This window comes from Salvelinus sp. IW2-2015, unplaced genomic scaffold (genome assembly GCF_002910315.2).
Source record: "Salvelinus sp. IW2-2015 unplaced genomic scaffold, ASM291031v2 Un_scaffold2360, whole genome shotgun sequence".
Lineage (NCBI taxonomy): Eukaryota > Metazoa > Chordata > Actinopteri > Salmoniformes > Salmonidae > Salvelinus > Salvelinus sp. IW2-2015.
This window is the reverse complement of record NW_019943685.1, coordinates 55,085-62,320: the sequence shown is the minus strand read 5'-3', so window position 1 is coordinate 62,320 and position 7,236 is coordinate 55,085. Positions and strand designations below refer to the sequence as shown.

At 43.3% G+C, this 7,236-nt stretch overlaps 1 pseudogene; it reads right to left on the bottom strand.

The window, feature by feature from the left end:
- Positions 1–6,398: 6,398 nt before the first annotated feature.
- LOC112073778 (NADH dehydrogenase [ubiquinone] iron-sulfur protein 4, mitochondrial-like) overlaps positions 6,399–7,236 on the bottom strand; it is a 2,679-nt pseudogene continuing 1,841 nt past the window's right edge.

Genomic DNA, 7,236 nt, shown 5'->3' with positions numbered 1-7,236 from the left:
TCATCTGACCAGAGAATCAAATTTCTCCAATCAAAGCTACGTATTCAGTATCGTGGTTCCTCCCTCTATGTAGGATCGACGTATCCCTATAACCTTCACTTTTCTATGTTTATGCTTTCAGGTCGCCCAAAGTGACATATTATGGCTTAACGATCCAACTTAGTTTAAAACGTTCACACCCTATTTGGTGGTTCTTCAGTGACTTAGTAGCCTAGACTCCGTCCTCCCCTTCGTTGCTCTTATCACTTGAAGGATTTTAAAATAAAAATGTATTTGATTTTAAATGTATGAAAAGTTAACAATTCGACATTATCACAAAATTTTAATAAAATTAGAAATAAAAGCTCTAATTCCACACCTTCTCAAACCCATCATAAAAGTCGCACAACTAGACCGCAAGTACAGACAAAAACAAGCCATTGAGGTCGAAGAATTTCCGTAGAGCTCCCGAGACAGAATTGTGTCGAGACAACAGATCTGAAGGACAGAGTCAGCCAACATTTTGAAGTGAAGGTCCGGAAGAACACAGTAGCCTCCATCTATTTTAAATGGAAGAAGTTTGGAACCACCAAGACTCTTCCTAGAGCTGGCCGCCCACCAATCTGAGCAATCGTGGAGAAGGGCCTTGGTCAGAGGTAGACCAAGAAACCCGTATGGTCACTCTGACAGAGCTCCAGAGTTCCTCTGTGGAGATGGAGACCTTCCAGAAGGACAACTATCTCTGCATACTCCACCATCAGGCGTCTTATACGCTTCATGGATGCCCAGGAACATGATGCAATCATTGCCCCAGACTGAACCAGACCTGTGGACTGTCGATTTTCTAACCCAAGTTGTACATTACTCAGTCCTGGCTACTAAATTTTGATTTCCCATGATGTCAAGCAAAGACATCCACTGAGTCCCTTGGAGTTGCCAAAGACACTAAATGACTATCAAACATGAGAAACTATTCTTGAATCTGTATTGAAACCATACAACATGACAAACCTTTAGCACTGCTCACGATCGACTAAATACGTTCCAAAGGAAAACTCTACGCCTATATCCATAAGTTCATACTAATAGGTCGCAGACTCAATTTGCTCTTGAAGTGTTATCTCATTATCCTGTTCCAAAGGCAGGGCAGGTAGATCAACTTGTGAGTGTGATGATAGAGACTTGAAACAGCCTACCACACAATCACAGATGTAGTCATTTGGTGACTCTCAGTACCTCGTAAGTGAATAATACCTGATGATGTGAATCAAAAGCACTATGTATCGAAAAAATACTCGAGTGTTGTCGAGTCACCAAATATTCGATGTGCCTAAGTCTCTCCAATTTCCCTTGCCAAAAACTATTACGGTCTTGCCATTACCACAAGACAATTTGTAGCCGTGTTCGCGAGAAAATAGCGAATAGTTTAATGCTAGATCATACACATCTTTAAGAAAGACCCTGAAAAATGGTATCGTAAACTGCCGCGCACACGACGTTCCTATCCAGTACCTGGACTAGAGTTTTGAGATAGGAGTCTAATGCTGAGATCATAGAGCAATAAGAAAACTCCCAATTAGCAGGACTCACTGGAATGGAGTACTTGAGGAATCTTGGAAGTATCTCATTGCATTACCTCACAGAAAGATTACACACAATGTAGTCATCACTAGATACACTAAAGTATGTTCCCTGTTATGCCATAAGTAACTTCAAAAAGTCCTGAGTAAAGGTCTAAATACCACATAAATAGATATTTCAAGTTAAAGAAAATTTATGCATTTGCAAAAATGTCTAAAAACCTGTTTTTACTTTCTCATTATGGCGTATTGTGTGTAGATTGATGAGGGGGAAAAAACGATTTAAATCAATTTTAGAACAAGGCTGTAATGTAACAAAATGTGGAAAATGTCAAGGGGTCTGAATACTTTCCGAATGCACTGTGTATTCCAACTCATGGAAATATATTAACTGCATGACATTCATCAAGCATAGCTCTGCTCTAACCAACTCATTTTGAGAAGGTGTAGGTTGGTGGACTGTTTGGTGTAGAGTACAGTGGATCTGAAGGTATATCACACTGGATCAGCCCCAAATGGTACCCTAGTGCACTACTATAGACTAGAGCCCTATTCCCTATATAGTGCACTACTGTTGACCAGAGCCCTATTCCCTATATATAGTGCACTACTTTAGACCAGAGCCCTATTCCCTATACAGTGCACTACTTTTGACGAGGGTGCAATTTGGAATGCAGACAATGCTAAGTTATGGGAATTGAGGTTTATAGTTGAAAATACAGTGGAATCACCAGATGGTCACATGAAATAGGTCTCTATAAAACTGAATCAAAGTACTGTTGTTTGACCTATTCCACCTGATCCAAGTTTCCCTTCATCGTGACTTTTGTTATTCCCTAACTAATTCCACTGAAGTCATTGATGGAACGCGTTCAACCTTTATTGTTCCAGTTTAGTATTGACAGTACAACATTTGTCAACTATGCACCAGTTTTTAATTTTTTTACGCCCACCCTTATCTCAAAGTGAGACATTCGAAAGCAACAAATGCTGCCCCGTTTGTCCTGTATAAAAACACAGCCCCGTGTCTTGTGTTCGGTCAGAATATTACGCTCATAACGGGTACCCAAGAAGACTCAAGGCTGTAATCACTGCCAAAGTTGCTTCAACAAAGTCCTGAGTAAAGGGTCTAAATACCACATAAATGAGATATTTCAAGTTTTAAAAAATGTATGCATTTGCAAAAATGTCTAAAAACCTGTTTTTACTTTCTCATTATGGCGTATTGTGTGTAGATTGATGAGGGGGAAAAAACGATTTAAATCAAAGACAATTTAGAACAAGGCTGTAATGTAACAAAATGTGGAAAATGTCAAGGGGTCTGAATACTTTCCGAATGCACTGTGTATTCCAATCATGGAAATATATAACTGGCATGACATTCATCAAGCATAGCTCTGCTCTAACCAACTCATTTTGAGAAGTGTAGGTTGGTGGACTGTTTGGTGTAGAGTACAGTGGATCTGAAGGATATCACACTGGATCAGCCCAAATGGTACCCTAGTGCACTACTATAGACTAGAGCCCTATTCCCTATATAGTGCACTACTTTGACTAGAGCCCTATTCCCTATATAGTGCACTACTATAGACCAGAGCCCTATTCCTATATAGTGCACTACTTTGACCAGGGCCCTATTCCCTATATAGTGTACTACTATAGACTAGAGCCCTATTCCCTATATAGTGCACTACTTTTGACATCGAGCCCTATTCCCTATATAGTGCACTACTTTTGACTAGAGCCCTATTCCCTATATAGTGCACTACTTTTGACTAGAGCCCTATTCCCTATATAGTGCACTACTTAGACCAGGCCCTATTCCCTATATAGTGCACTACTTTAGACCAAGCCCTATTCCCTATATATAGTGCACTACTGTTGACCAGAGCCCTATTCCCTATATAAGTGCACTACTTTAGACCAGAGCCCTATCCCTATACAGTGCACTACTTTTGACGAGGGTGCAATTTGGAATGCAGACAATGCTAAGTTATGGGAATTGAGGTTTATAGTTGAAAATACAGGTGAATCACCAGATGGTCACATGAAATAGTCTCTATAAAACTGAATCAAAGTACTGTTGTTTGACCTATTCCACCTGATCCAAGTTTCCCTTCATCGTGACTTTTGTTATTCCCTAACTAATTCCACTGAAGTCATTGATGGGAACGCGTTCAACCTTTATTGTTCCAGTTTAGTTTGACAGTACAACATTTGTCAACTATGCACCAGTTTAATTTTTTACGCCCACCCTTATCTCAAAGTGAGACATTCGAAAGCAACAAATGCTGCCCGTTTGTCCTGTATAAAAACACAGCCCCGTGTCTCGTGTCGGTCAGAACAGACGCTCATAACGGGTCGTGATGTGTGGGAGCATTGGGTCTAAATAAAGAGGCGAGAGACTGAAGGATTTGGCAATGCGTAATTAGTGCGGTTATACCATTATGGTTTGTGTGTGTGAAGGAAGAGCGAAGCAAGTCACGCAGCTAGAGGCCCACTGGACAGCAACACGATTGTTTACTGAAACACAAAGACCAACTGTAAAGAAACCTTGGTTGTTGTTGTACCCTTTCACACTATCGTGCCAACAGTAGCCGACTGCATTGTGTGTGTTTCGTACTGGGTCATGCAAAGCCTTCAGTGTTAAAAGGGGTATTGGAGAGCTCTCAGAATGGATAAAAAAAAACGTATGGAAACCACACTATAAATACCTAGCCACAAGCGCATTAGTGAGGTCGGGCACTGTATTGGGCAATTAGGCCGGGCTCACAGTCGGCGCTCCGATTCATCCCAAAGGTGTTCGATGAGGTTGAGGTCAGGGCTCTGTGCATGCCAGTCAAGTTCGTCCACACCGATCTCGACAAACCATTTCTGTATGGACCTCACTTGGTGCACGGGGGCATTGTCATGCTGAAACAGGAAAGGGCCTTCCCCAAACTGTTGCCACAACGTTGGAAGCACAGATAGTCTAGAATGTCATTGTATGCTGTAGCGTTCTGATTTCCATTCCCTGAAACTAAGGGGCCCGACCATGAAAAACCACCCCAGACATATTCATCCTCCTCCAAACTTTACAGTTGGCACTATGCATTGGGGCAGGTAGCGTTCTCTAGCATCCGCCAAACCAGATTAGTCCGTCAGCCAGATGGTGAAGCGTGATTCATCCTCCAGAGAACTGTGTTCCACTGCTCAAGAGTTCAATCGCGTCGAGCATTACGCCACTCCAGCCGACGCTTGCACATGGTGATCTTAGCCTCGTGTGCGGCTGCTCGGCCATGGAAACCCATTTCATGAAGCTCCCGACGAACAGTAACTGTGCCGATGTTGCTACCAGAGTCAGTTGGAACTCGTTAGTGAGTGTTGCAACCGAGGACAACCGCGCTACGTGCTTCAGCGGTCCCGTTCTGAGATTGTGTGGCCTACCACTTCGAGGCTGAGCCGTTGTTGCTCCTAGACATTTCCACTTCACAATAGCAGCACTTACAGTTGGTCGGGGGCAGTTCTAGCAGAGCAGAAATTTGATGAACTGACTTATTGGAAGGTGGCATCCTATGAAGGTACCACGTTAAAAGTCACGGAGGTCTTCAGTAAGGCCATTCTACTGCCAATGTTTGTCTATGGAGATTGCATGGCGTTGTGCATTTCTATACACCCGTCAGCAAATGAAGGGTGTCCACATATGATACACACACACACAAAAGTATCTCATTGCTCGTCCTATATAGGGCTTTATACTGTGACCTCTCCATGTCCCTCTAATCTTACTTTCCATAGTTTAACTAAATGGCTAATTAACACGTCTCTCCATCTCCATACCTGTACTCCAGACGGAACCCTATTGCAGACGGAACCTTATTGCAGACGGAACCCATTGCAGACGGAACCCTATTGCAGGCGGACACCCTTGCAGGCGGAACCCTATTGCAGACGGAACCCTGTTCCAGACGGAACCTATTCCAGACGGAACCCTATTCCAGACGGAACCCTATTGCAGACGGAACCCTGTCCAGGCGGAACCCTAATCAGACGGAACCCTATTCCAGACGGAACCCTACTGCAGACGGAACCCTGTTCCAGACAGAACCCTATTCCAGACGTAGTGCACTATATAGGGAACAGGTGGCGTTTTGGATACATCCTATACTTTCCAGTTTAACTCGAGGGTAAATTAACAAGACTTCCCTTCTTTATATGATGGGATGAGTTTTCCCTGCTTGTCCAGAGAAGCCCTACCCACGTAATGGGATGAGTTTCCCTGCTTGTCCAGAGAATCCCTACCCAGGTAATGGGATGAGTTTCCCCTGCTTGTCCAGAGAAGCCCTACTGAAGCGATGAGTTAGATTCCTTCAGTTTTCTGTTGATGTCGTCCAACTTGATAAATAGGGTATTAGTGGTCCGTTAAGAGGACGGCCCAACAGATAATAGGTATTGCCTGAACCTGGGAGATTACAATGTCTTATGAAATGGAGTGTGATGCCGATGGGTTAAAATCCAAGATGGGACTCGTGTGTAAACATTCATTCATTTGGCTGTGTTGTTGAAATGCAGACGGTTACAGTACAATCCCACTACAATAGAATTTAGTTCAACTGTAATCAGTCAAAACGAGAAGTTAAACTTTGAGCTCATTAATTCTTAACAAAGCTCTCCCCTGACAGCAAGCAATTTCAGGATTTTAACATTTTTTTGTCTTAAACTACAGCAAAAAAAAAGGAAGGGACAAAGCAACAAACACAATACTAAAACAGGACAGAAAATCCCTTTGAACACATAAATCCATGTATTATTTAATCAAGTAGAGAGTAATTATGGAACAAGCAACAACAGGTGTGTGTCTTCAGACCAGAGTCAGGACAGTCCAGTTTACTTAGCAGACCTCCTAGTCCTTTTGTCCCAGGAGAAGTTGGCTCCGTACGACTTCACTCTGGGCTTCTTCTCCATCTTCTCTGTGATGTCGTAACTCCAACCTGAGATAATAAACAGCTCAGATGAATGAAATGAAGCCACAGGGCCAAGAACAGCTGTGTTTCCCTCTTGGATCCATTCCCCCTCCAAGTGGAGCATAAACACGCGTGGTCAGAAAGCGTGTATAGAAACAGACCGCACTATCTCTATCCTGCTGTGATAAACAAAACACGTCTCCTCGAGCTAGTGTGTTTGTTAGCGTCACCCTCAACCAACGACTAGCGGAGGGTAGGAAGAGGGATCTATGGAGTCAACAGTGTGTGTGTGGGCGTTTACCGTTTTTCTCTGCGAACGCGACAGCGTCGTCCTTGGAGGTGAACGTAGGTTCATGTTGGACATGGGGTCACCCCTGAGAGAACAGATAGAAAGCCATGGTGATAACATAATCATTCAAAACTAGCTTGAACGTAACATTTCAGTCAAATTTTTGAAAAAAATACACCAATTGTTATCACATATCACAACCCCAGTGACGTTTTTTGGGGGGGTTTTAGGGTTCTGACTGGAAACAGGTATTTAATATATATCTGTGTTGTTTTACGTGGAGGCCCATCCCATCAGAGGGTTTTCCCAGCGTTCCCCGGGTGTCGAAGTCCATCTTCCACTTCTTGGTTCCGTGGGCTCCGGACTGCATGGCCGTACGGGCCGGCACAAAGTGTGCACCTTGCGGGTCTTTATGTGTTCGTCGAATCCCGGTCAGAGTGAGATG